At 41.2% G+C, this 12,806-nt stretch overlaps 1 long non-coding RNA gene across 1 annotated transcript; it reads left to right on the forward strand.

The window, feature by feature from the left end:
* Positions 1–1,203: 1,203 nt before the first annotated feature.
* Positions 1,204–12,522, forward strand: LOC114812021. Its single transcript, XR_003759685.2, has 4 exons — positions 1,204–1,294; positions 1,632–1,776; positions 10,127–10,165; positions 12,494–12,522. It is a non-coding gene; the product is annotated as an uncharacterized LOC114812021 (long non-coding RNA).
* The last annotated feature ends 284 nt before the right edge of the window (positions 12,523–12,806 follow it).

Here is a 12,806-nt window from a genome sequence, read left to right on the forward strand (position 1 = left end):
CTTGTGCTTAGTTAAGTGCTTAACAAACACAGCTGTGATTATCCACAATCACCTGCATTATCAGTACTTATTCAATAATATTTATTGAGCACTTACTGTGTGCAGAGTGCTATACTAAGCACTTGAGAGAGTACAATAAGACATCCTCTTGACACCAACATTACTCAGAGAGCTGCTGTCCTCTCCCCACTGGACATCACATGCCCAAATCCTCTCTCAGGCCCAAGACAGGCAGAGGCTGAACTCAGCCAGGTGGAACAGGACCTCTCTTCTCCCACCTGAGTCCTGGACACTTCACTATGGTGACCCCTCCCAGCTGCTGACCATCTCTAGGGCCCAGTTCTGTCTAAATCAGAAAACTTTAAATAAACCTGTGAATCCTAGACACTTCACTGAGGTGACCCCTCCCTGCTGCCGACCATCTCTGGGGCAAACTTCTGTCCAAATCAGAAAATGTTGTTTAAGGAAACCTGTTACAACTGTTGGAACAGTGGGGAGAGGGTAAAAACTGGACAAGGGATGGTCTTCCCAAGCAACAAAGCATCTGAAAACTTCTTTTAGCAGTACAAAACCTCATTTTTATTGCTATGACCATAGTTGTCCATGGTTTGTATTCTATTCTGCTAATTTTCTCCTCCAAGACCCCTTCTTTCAATTGCAAACCCTCTGAGGTCAGGGACATTAATCAATTATCATCCTCATACCTGTTCCCATTGTTCTACATAAAGGAATTGCTTAACAAATGCAATACATAGCAATAACAATGATAATGTGTGTCACAAGCCCCCAGTTCATACCACTCAGGACCATCCTGGACCAAGGGAGCCTCAGTGATACATAGTAGAGTTCAAAACACACCTCTCAACACTAAGGTTACTGTGAAAAGCTTTTTACTCAGTTTTACCTACATGCAAAGGAGTGACACATACATATACTCACTCAATCCACCACCCAAGGATCCAAAACCAGTCTATGGTCAAAGGAGCCCCTTCTGCCAATACTTCTTTCTGCTTCCAAATGCTGTTCTCCACCTAATTCTACTCCTCTGCATACTACCTCCAGGTGCCCCTCTTTGCCATTCAAAATGATCATGCCTTAGACATCACAGCTGGGGCTTTAAATAGCAGTCATTGATTGGCCCAGGCCCATTACTGGGAAGAACAAGTAGAGAAAGCCACACCTTACTTCATACTCCAACCACAGACCCACAATCACCCACCCTCAAGTAAAGCCCGTCAGTGCCTTCACAAAGTCTCTCCCTTGTTGTTCTCCTTGGGGTCACAAATAGTCATTGGTAAGGCATCTTGTTGTGGACTTACCATGATGTGTCTGTTATATATTTAATCATTTATTTAAATTAATGTCTGTCTCCCCTTTAGAATGCAAACTCACTGTGGGTTGGGAATATGTCTGTTATATTGTTACGAAGTACTCTCCCAAGGACTTAGTACAGTGCTCTGCACACAGTAAGTGTTCAATAAATACAACTGACTGACTGATCTGCAGCAGTATCAATTGAACACCTAATGTAGAGACAAAGTGTCCTTCTGATTGTCTCCCAAAGGCCCCTACTTTTTCACACTGAGACTGCACTTCCCTGTTTCTTTAACCAGTTTATTGTCTCTACCCAGTTTGTACAAGCTCTTCTCAGTTCACCCTACCGAAGCAGCTTTGGAATCCTGCTTTCATCCTACATCCCACCCAGGGAATCACACTGACTGCCATCAGCGTGGTCTTGATGCTGATGAGCTGCCTGTGCTTCACAATGCATAGCTGGTAGGTACTCTTCAGTGTGGTCCTTCAGTGAGGCTGTGTGCAGCTGGAGGTGGCATCTGTGCTAAGTCCATTTCTCACAACCTTGTTGGAGCAGAAGGTGAGCAGAAGCCATGCTAAAAACAGTAAGAATCCTGGGCAACTTGTGCTTGTTTGAAACGGCATAGTCAGAGCTGGAGCTTGGAGGAGCAGAGGGGATTAAATGGGAAAGTCTATTTGTTCTCTGGAAAATCAATTTGCTGTCAGAGCCTCTTTCCTTTTCATTCCTTCCCTTTTTCTACATAGCTGTCCAACAACTACACAAACACACTTCCCATTAAGCCTGTGAATGGTCATAGGCCAGGGGCATTGGGGGGATGGGGTTTAGAAAGGAAGGGGTTCTAAGGGAGAGAGAGGGAAAGGAAGGAGAGGAGAGGGGGAAGAGGGAGACAAATTCTACCTACCAATTCTGTTGTATTGTACTCTCCCAAGCTCTAGGTACAAAGCTGTACATTCACTAAGCTCTCAATCAATACCATTGATTGACTTATCAATAGAACCAGGGGAGAGGAAGAAATGAGGAAAGGGAGAGGAGGTTAGCACAACTGACCTTCTTTGCTGTTCACATGTGCATTTTCTTGCCTACACTGGGCTCCAAAGCCCTGTAAAGTCAAGACTTGAGGAGCACAAATAGCAGGTGACACTTCCTCCTTCGTGGAAGCAGAAGTAACAGGTGGAAGCAGTGTATCCTAGTGGATAGAGCAAGAGCCTGGGAGTAAGAAGGACCTGGATTCTAATCCTAGCACTTAGAACAGTCCTTGGAACATAGTAAGCACTTGATAAGTAACATAATTATTATTGTCTGCTGTGTGTCTGTGGGCAAGTCACTTCACTTCTCTGTGACTCAGTTATCTCGCCATTAAAATGGGAATTAAGACTGTGAGTCCCACGTGGGATAGGGACTGTGTCCAACTTGATTTGCTTGTATTTACCCCAGCTTTTAGAAAAGTGCTTGACACATAGTATTAGTAATAATAGTAAGCACTTAACAAATACCATCATTATGATTATTCACTTTTCCAATCCTGAAATCTCTATGGAAAGTGTGCATCTCTGCCAGTGTCTGGGGTGTTACAATCTCTACCTTAGCCTCACTGGGCTTTTGGATCAAGGGCAAAAAGAACTTCACTAAACTGGCCCCGGAGACTGGAGAGGGTGAGTAAAAATGTGGAAATGGTGTCCAGGATGCAAGGTACCTTCTCAGCTCTAAAGAGTGCGATGGTATGGCTGCTCACCTTGGACAAAATCTAGGTGCCAGCCCTATGGGGAGAATCTTCCCTTGGCCATGGATATGGTGCTTTTGATGGCATGTAATGATCTGTGATTGATGAACATCAAAATTATTATCCTATCATCACTGGTACATCGAGCTGTCATATTGATTCATAATTCTAAATCACACTAATTCCCATCATGAGGTTCACTGCTTCAGAGATTATAGAGCAGAGGGCTTTGCAGAAATGGCTATACTGCCCAAGTTTGCAATTTAAAAACAAAATGGAATAAGGGCCATGTTCTCCATATGATTGTCAAAACGAACAGTATTTGCAGTTAGAAGTCAATCAGCCCAAACAGGTCCAACTTCCCCTTATAGTTTCCAGGACTGATACTGTTATGACTCAGGTATAGAAAGACAAAGGCTGAGAAACAATTACGATTTAAGTTTTATAACATTACAGAGGGTTGTGGACAGGCTGAGCCTGGAATCTCACACTAATAGGATGAGGAGAAATCAAGTGCCAGTTTGTTCACTTCCTGCTTCTCTCTCTGGGCCAGCTTTTCTTTAGCCACTAAGAAGATCTACACAACACAAATGGGTGAAGGGCTCCTTCACTCATTTATTCAATTTCATTTATTGAATGCTTACTGTGTGCAAAGCGCTGTATTAAGTGTTTGAAAAGTACAATTCAGCAACAGTTAGGGACCATCCCTTCCCAACAACGGGCTCAGGAGAAGCAGCAGAACACAGGCAGTGGGGTCAGAAGGACCTGGGTTCTAATCCTGGCTCCTCTACTCATCTGTTTTGTAGCCTTGGGCATGTCACTTCAGTTCTATGGTCCTTGGTTACTGCATATGCCAAATGGGAATTAAGACAGTGAACCCTATGGGGGACAGGGACTGTGACCAACCTGATTCACTTTTGACCCATCATTTAGAACAGTGCCTAAACATAGTAAACACTTATCTGATATCATAAAAAGGGGCAATATCCACCTGGTTAAGGTGGCTTCTTGACCATTGATGGTCTTCTTAATCATTATTGCTGGGTGTTCGGTTCTCATTCTTCAATGGATCTCGATAATCCACCTTTAGTGGGGTAGCAGAAAGTCTTGAAAAGTATTGTGAAAAGATAATTTGCAGAGTGGAAGAACTGAAGTTTCAGTGAGAAAGCTGGGTATAAGGAGAGGCCTTAGATTGATTTTTCCTGTCTCAGTCAGAAGCATTTACTGAAGTCCTACTGTGTGGGTAGAGTTCTGGGACAGGTTGAAAGGCACATCCATTTTCAAATATTTGAGAGTGTGCATGTCCTGAGAAAATTAGACATCCCCCAAAGAATGGAAATCACTGGTTTTGCTCCACTACCCTTTATTTGAAAGAAAAGCAACAAGGGAAATATCAACTGGACAACTTTGCAGTGCCAAAAATGTAGAAATAATTGCTCACCTTATGACTGACTGAATGAATGTATCAATCAGTAGTATTTATTAAGTGCTTGCTGCATGCAGAGTGTTTTGTGGGAAGCCCCATGGCCTAGTAGAAAAAGCATGGGCCTGAGAGCTGGATTCTATTCTTGGCTGCGCCACTTGTCTGCTGTGTGACCTTGGGAAAGTCAATTAACTTCTGTGCCTCAGTTACCTCATCTGTAAAGTAGAGATTAAGACTGTGAGCCCCAAGTGGGACAAGGACTGTCCAAAATGATTACTTTGTATCTACCCAAGCACTTAGAACAGTGCTTCACACATAGTATGGACTTAAATACAATTATCATTATCATCACTATCGTTATTTTAATTAGGAAGGACCTGGGAAAGTTCAACACATCAGAATTGTTAAACAAGTCCCCTGCCCACAAGGGATTTACAGTCTAAACTATTAAACATTTGGCAAAAATGGCATGGAGGGCCAAGCCTCAAGAACTGAAGAGGTGTAAAACAAAGCCAAAGCCTTGTGGTACTCACCCCAATTTCACCCCCAAAACTCTTTTGTAAATAATAATAATAATGATTACTATTATAGTGCTTATACTGTATCAAGCATTTTTCTAAGTGCTGGGGTAGATTCAAGATTATTAGGTCTGGCCCAGCCCCACGTGGGGCTCACACTCTAAGAATAAGTGAAGAAACTGAGACACAGAAAAGTTAAGGGACTTGCCCAAGGGAATACAGTATATCTCAGATTTAGTCATTTCTCCTACCTTCAGTGTGCTTTGATGTTGGTCTTCCCCACTATACTGCAAGCTCTTTGAATGCAGAGCTCATGTCTACCTTCTTTATTGAGCTCCACCAAATGCCTAGTACAGCACATGGGCAGCATTCATTAGATATCATTGATTCTCTGAAATTAATGGTCAGCTGAAACAGGGTGTGGTGTGGCCTAATGGAAAGAGCATGGGCCTGGGAGTCAGAGGATCTGGGTTCTAATTCTGGCTCTACCATGTACCTACTGTGTGACCTTGAGCAACTCACTTAACTTCTCTATGCCTCAGTTACTTTATCTGTAAAATGGGGATGAAAAATGGGAGACCCAAGTGGGACATTGACTGTGTCCAACTAATTATCTTGTATCAACCCCAGTGCTTCTAACAGTGCTTAACAAATAGAAAGTGATTAACAAATACCATTAAAAAAGTTAACACTTTGAGGAGTCATTACTGTGCAATAATAAATTAGGGAACCACACAGCTGAATGCTCAGAAACAATTACTGGAGGCAGACAAGCAGTTAGTTCAGTGCTTGATAAATAATAATAGTAATAAAGTTGGTATTTGTTAAGCAGTTACTATTTGCTGAACACTGTTCTAAGCGCTGGGGTAGATACAGGGTAATCAGGTTGTCCCATATTAGACTCACAGTCTTAATCCCCATTTTACAGATGAGGTACCTGAGGCACCAAAAAGTTTAGTGATTTGCCCGAAGTTACACAGCTGACAGGTGGAGGAGCTGGGATTAGAACCCATGACCCCTGACTCCTAAGCCTGTGCTTTTTCTACTGAACCACACTGCTTCTCTAATAGTAAAAACTTAAATACCACTAACTTGGAATACAATAGCCAAGAAAGAGTCAACTCTTTTAAAGCAGAAGCTTTAAATAGACTGTGAGACTGAGAGGCCAAATTTTAAATAGCAGCCGGTCTTGCAAATAGCTACCCAAGCTCTTAGGTTGGTGTTTTTAACATATAGTGAGTGCTAAACAACTACTATTATTATTATTGTTATCAGATCAGCATATCGATGGACATGGTTTGTGAATGGATGGGTGGAGATTGTCGATCCCCACTGACCCATGGATAAATTTTGCCAAGAGTCATGTCACTTTTTAATCAGAAGCTTGGCTGTATTTAAATCCTGAATTATCTTGACCGTTGGCAGCTTACTGCCGATTGCTATACTATTTCAGTGGCTACCTGAGGAACTCTACACTGGTACATTACTTAGTGGTCAACCAGAAGACTCAGCTCCTTTAAGAGACAGACATAGGTGTGGTCAAATACACTTTTAACCCAGATGTGTTCACTCATCTCTCCTGATCATGATAAAATATGAATAGCTCTTAAAAATTAATGGTTAGTTATTCTAAACTTTGGATTTAGTATGGCTGGGATCTGACTGTCCTTTGGCAACAATTAGAGAACATATTAAACAAATATGCACTGCCTTTTATCTTCAAAATTGAATGCAATTAAATTTAATATTGAATTTCAATGGGCCTTTCAGAAAGCCCTATGCCCTCATTCATAAAAGATACATTAAATAGTTAAAACCTCATGACATCAACAAGCTAGAAGTGCAATATCTGAAAATTCATTGGTGCACTCATCAAAGTTACTATTATATGGCATCATAACTTTTCTTAGCTTGAATAGATACCTTGACTGGCTGAGACTGGATATTGATTCCAAATATTAAATATAATTTGAACAAAAGGCCATCAAAAATCGTCAACCCTACACTCTCTGAAATGCCTCAAGTCAGGGGATAAGTAAGTAGACTTGCCTAATTTCCTATATTTACCAGTGCTTGGGTAGATTTTATGCACTGTAAATCATATTTTCCCTTTCGTTGTATACATGCAAAGGAAGATTCTCATCCAGCTTCTTCCTCCCCTTCATATTCAGAAGACTACTAGTCTCTCCACCGGAAAAGATCTGTAAAATTTACTTCTCCTAAATCACTTCTGAACTTTCATCTCCACACCGTAGTCTTCTTCCATTCTGGGTCTCCTCTGCACTTAGGCCCAGACTCCCTAAATGGATTGATTTTTATCCTAGCCCCTCTCTCAAAACACTAATGCACATATGTTTTACTGGGGGCTTCCCCAATTTGTAATTTCTTCTATCTGTCTCCCTCTGTAGACTGTAAGTTCATCATGGGTGGGAATCATGACTGCCAATTCTACTGGACTCTCCCGAGCACTTAATTCAGTGCTCAACACAGGGGAAGCAGCATGACTCAGTGCCAAAGCCCGGGCTTGGGAGTCAAGGTCATGGGTTCGAATCCCAGATCTGCCGCCTGTCAGCTGTGTGACTTTGGGCATGTCACTTGACTCATCTCTGCCTCAGTGACCTCATCTGTAAAATGGGGATGAAGACTGTGAGCCCTCCGTGGGACAACCTGATTACCTTGCATTTTTCCCAGTGTTTAGAACAGTGGTTGACACATAGTAAGCACTTAAATATCAACAACATCATCATCATCACTCCATAAATGCCAATGATGGTTTAAAATTCTGGGAGGTTCTGAGTTAATGTGTCCCCCAAGTAAACCCAGGATCATGCTGATGTAGTACTCTGCTGAGTTCAGGTAATAATAACAATAATAATAATGGTATTTTGTTACGCACTCACTATGCTCCAGGCACTGTACTAAACACTGGGGTGGTAACAAGCAAATCAGGTTGGACACAGTCCCTGTCCCACCTGGAGCTCACAGTTTTAATCCTCATTTTACAGATGGGGTAACTGAGACACAGAGGAGTTAAATGACTTGCCCAAGCTCACACAGCAGACAAGTTACAGAGCAGGGATTAGAACGCAGGTCCTTTTGACTCCCAAGCCCATCTCTATCCATTAGGCCAAGCTGCTTCTCTAAGAAACCTCTACCATTTGCAGTTATGGCTATAAAGACTGATTTGGACACCATCCCAAGTAAGGGACCACAAAATAAAGTCATAGAGACCTTGAAACATGAATTAGGCTATTCTAAGGGGAAAAAAAAATCAAATCAAGTGAGGCCCTTGAGGAAATTGGTGTTTCTAATGCACTACATGTTCAGGGGAACACTGTGGCAGAAAAAAAATCCTTTTCCCTTTGGAGCTGTTTGGCTATTTTGATATTTTTTCTTGACTATTTTCCCATGTGGTAACAGTTTTGTTTGTCTTATAAATGAATTTACATCAGCTTTAATTTTTTTCAAAGAGAAAAAATGCATGTATGAATATGCATGTAGTAAGGAGAAAAGTACCGAGCTATTATTCATAATCCTAAAGAGAAGTTAAGTACAGTAATTATTTTTCCTCTTGTTAGAGAAAAACAATATCATGTGGGCTTTCCCCCCCTTTTCATATTGTGCTTCCTCTTAGGTTTTAAAGTGCCTTTTAGAGCACCAGACAATTTGCTAAAGTCTACCTAGTCATTAGTCACCATGGGAAAATAGTAAGTCAAACTAAAGATAGGGAAGAGTGGAAATGAAAGGGCTAAATTATATTTGCAAAAATACTTGGTGAAGGAGACAATTAATAAGGATGGATAAACTTGCCCCTTACTTGTCCTTCACATGCTTCAATAGAATTCCTCCCCAAACTTTTCAACACAGTTCATTTCAGAAAGTCAGAGGGAAATCAATCAGTTTTATTTATTGAGTGCTTACTGTGTTCAGAATACTGTAACTAAGCATTTGGGAGAGTTCAGTATAATAGAGTTGGCAGACATGATCTCCACCCACAAAGATCTTACAGTCTAGAAGGGGAGATAGGAATTAAAATAAATTACATGTAGAGGAAATAGGAGGGCATAGGGAGATGTACATATGTGCTGTGGGTGGGATGGCTATCAAGTGCTTGAAAAGTAGTTACCAATGCAGAAGGGAGAGCAAACAGGGAAAATGAGGGCTGTCAGAGAAGATAATAATAATAATAATTAGTCATTATTATTATAAGAAAATAATAATAATGATAAATATAGCATTTGTTAAGCTCTCACTATGTGCCAGGCACTGTACTAAGCACTGGGATAGATACAACCTAATCAGGTTGGACACAGTCTGTGTCCCACATGGGGCTCACAGTCTTAATCCCCCTTTTACAGATGAAGTAAATGAGGCATGGAGAGGTTAAGTGACTTTCCCAAGATCACACTTCAGACAAGTGGCAGAGCTGACATTAGAACTCAGATCCTTCTGACTCCCAGGCCCATGCTCTATCCATTAGGCCATGCCGTTTCAGTGTTATATAAGTAGGACTTTGAAGGTGGGGAGAGTGGTCTGTAGGCTATGACAGAGGAGGGAGCCTCAGGCAGAGTTGGCTAAGATTGTGGGATAGTTGAAATTGAGGTATAGAGAGAAGGTCGGCATTAGAAGAGTGGAGTGTGTGGGTTGGGTTGTAGTAGATCAGTGATTTAAGGCAGGAGTGAACAGTGGATTGAGTGCCTTAAACTGATGCTAAGCAGCATCTGTTTAATGAGAAGGTAATAATAAAAATAATAATAATCATGATATTTGTTAAATGTTTATTATGTGCCAGGCACTGTACTAAGTCCTAGGTAGATACAAGCAACCTCTACCATGTGGGGCTCACAATCTCAATCCCCATTTTACAGATGTGGTAACTGAGGCACAGAGAAGTGAAGCGACTTGCCCAAAGTCACGCAGCAGACAAGTGGTGGAGCTGGGATTAGAACTCAAAACCCTTCTAACTCCCAGGCCCCTGCCCTATCCACTACGCCATGCTGCTTCCCACATGGAAACAGTAGGAAATATTTAAGATACCTTAGAGCCCAGTGGACATTCCACTATTTGATAATGTCAAATAACCTTCATTTGCTAATCACTATTAACCCACACTTTGCATTCTATTGTTTTGTGCTTCCTGTTGTTTTCAGATGCTTACACTAAGCTGGCTGCAGGCACCAGGAATTAAGGTGAATATTCTGTTAAATATATTGTAACGATTGGGAAAACAGTGGGGTTTTTTAGTTACTGCAGGAGATACATGGTAACTGAGTTGACAGGTTGAGAAGGAAGTCAAATGGAGAAAGAAGGACAAGGAAGTAGTGTTCACAGGGGATGAACATAGTAATCTTATTTGTCAAGTTCAGAGTCAGAATAACTTCATGATTCAAGTTTCCAACTAAATATGATATCCAAATATGCATATTGTAATTTACACCCCCCCCCCCCGAAAATGTCTTTGTCCTTAAGAATGAACTTTCATACAAGATATGAAATATGCCTTTTTAAAAATCAGATATCCCTTAAAACCAGCTGGCCCTGATCCTACGAAGAGCAAATTGTTCAACTTTGTGATACTCAATCAGTTGTCCCCCTTCTATTACTTCATTACTGACTTCATTACTCTCCTACTGCAACCCAATCAACCAGACAACCAGTCATCCCAGCTCAAACACTGCTCCTCTAATGCCAACCTCCTTTCTGTACCTCAACCTCATTTCTCTCGCCATTGAACCCTTGTTCATGTACTCCCTCAGGTCTGGAACTCACCCACTTTCATATCTGATAGACAATAATAATAATAACAGTATTTATTAAGAGCTTACTATGTTCCAGGCACTGTACTAAGGACCGGGGTGGATACAAACATATCGGGTTTGATACGGCCCCTGTCCCACATGGGGCTCACAGTCTTAAGCCTCATCTTACAGATGAGGTAACTGAAGCACAGAGAAGTGAAGTGACTTTCCCAAGACTATACAGCCAAGTGGAAGAGCCAGGATTAGAAACCATGATCTCCTGACTCCCAGGCCCATGCTCTATCCACTCGGCAATGCTGTTTTTGAGCCTAGGTATGTGGGTAATCACTAGAGTTTTTTAAGGAGAAGGGATATTTGGACTGAACTATTTTTAGAAAAAATGATCCAGGCAGTGGAATGAAGTATGGATTGGAGAAATACAGGAAGCAGGGAAATCAGCGAAAGGTTGATGTAGTAGTCAAGGGAGGATATGTAAGTGCTTGGATCAGTGTGAGAGCAGTTTGCTCCACTAGCTTGAATATAGGGGTGGATGGAATTCTGGGAATTTGAATTCTCAGCTACCCCTCTTCCTCTTGAAACTTTAATTCTTCTTATTTTCAGCTAGTGTGTTCCAAATCAATTCAATAGCATTTATTGAGCACCTACTAACTCTACTGAATTTCCCCACATGCTTAGGACAGTACTTTGCACACAGGAGGTGTTCAATAAATATCAAGGATTGTGCAGACCAATTGGCCTAGTGAATAGAGCATGAACCTGGGAGTCAGAAGGTCATGGATTTTAATCCGGCTCTGCCACATGTCTGCTGTGTGACCTTGAGCGGGTCACATCACTACTCTGTGACTCAGTTACCTCATCTGTAAAATGGGGATTAAGACTGTGACCCCTATGTTAGACAGGGACTATGTCCAACCCGCTTTGCTTGTATCTACTATAGCTCTTAGTACAGTGCCTGGCACAAAGGAAGCACTTAACAAATATCATTATTGTCATTATCATTATTGTTACTATGTATACAAGAGATTACACTGAAAGAAAGAGTGAAAGTGAGGAAATGAAAGAAAAAGTGAAAGAAAAAGAAAAAGATCCCCATCCTCAAAGAGGTAACATTGGAATGCAATATCCTCCATAATTGGTTCTTCAGAAAAAGTCTGGTTCTTCAGAAAAAGAACTTTCATTTATGCTCAGTTTCAGGGCTGTGAATCCCTGAAAATTGATCATCTAAGTGGAGTAGCAGGTCTGCACAAACTTGACAAACTTGGCAGAGGCAGTGATGTTTCTTGCCTCTTTTTGAAATGTAAATTGTTTTCTACCTTTCTTTTCTAACTTTCATGTTTCTTCTGAGATGTTCCACTTACCGATGCCATAGGGGAAATTCTCCAAGAGGTTTAAATTTAGAAATATATAAGAGGAGACATTTTTCAACACTTCCTGTCTTCAAACACTTCTGAAATTGTATAACACTTCTCTGTTGTACTTCTCTCTCATACATTTACACAACACATCTTTATTGTGCTCTCCCAAGTGCTTAATACAGTGTTCTGTGTACCGTAAGCACTCAGTAAATGCTACTGCATGATTGACTGAAATCTCACCTACTCCAAGAAGCTTTCTCCAGTTAAGTTTTCTTAAAACCAGGTTACATCTCTCACTTATAATCTTAGGATTTTTGTAATGTCAGTTTATGTACTCTGCTATTTAAGCACTTCTTCCTCTTACCTGGAATTCTGTCTCCTTCATGCATCGGACTCTCCCAAGCACTGACTACAAAGCTCTGCACACAGTAGTGATTCGGTAAGTACTATTGATCAATTTCTCCCTTTTATCCCTCAAGAATTTAGGCTGGCTTTTTACCATGGTTCCTGGTGCTAGGTTTTTGGCAGATAGATTCATTTTATTGCTGGTGAGAAGTCATTGATATCCTTGACGTTTTTCATTTCAGACCAATCACTCCATAAAGCTCAGTTATAGTTCTCACCCTTTTTGCCCGCTCTGCACTACCAAAACTATTCACTGTCCATTTGTCCTAAAACTCTGTCACAGTTCTTCCATTTTTCAAAATGTGGAATTT

The sequence above is a fragment of the Ornithorhynchus anatinus genome, chromosome 5 (assembly GCF_004115215.2).
Source record: "Ornithorhynchus anatinus isolate Pmale09 chromosome 5, mOrnAna1.pri.v4, whole genome shotgun sequence".
Taxonomy (NCBI): Eukaryota; Metazoa; Chordata; class Mammalia; order Monotremata; family Ornithorhynchidae; genus Ornithorhynchus; species Ornithorhynchus anatinus.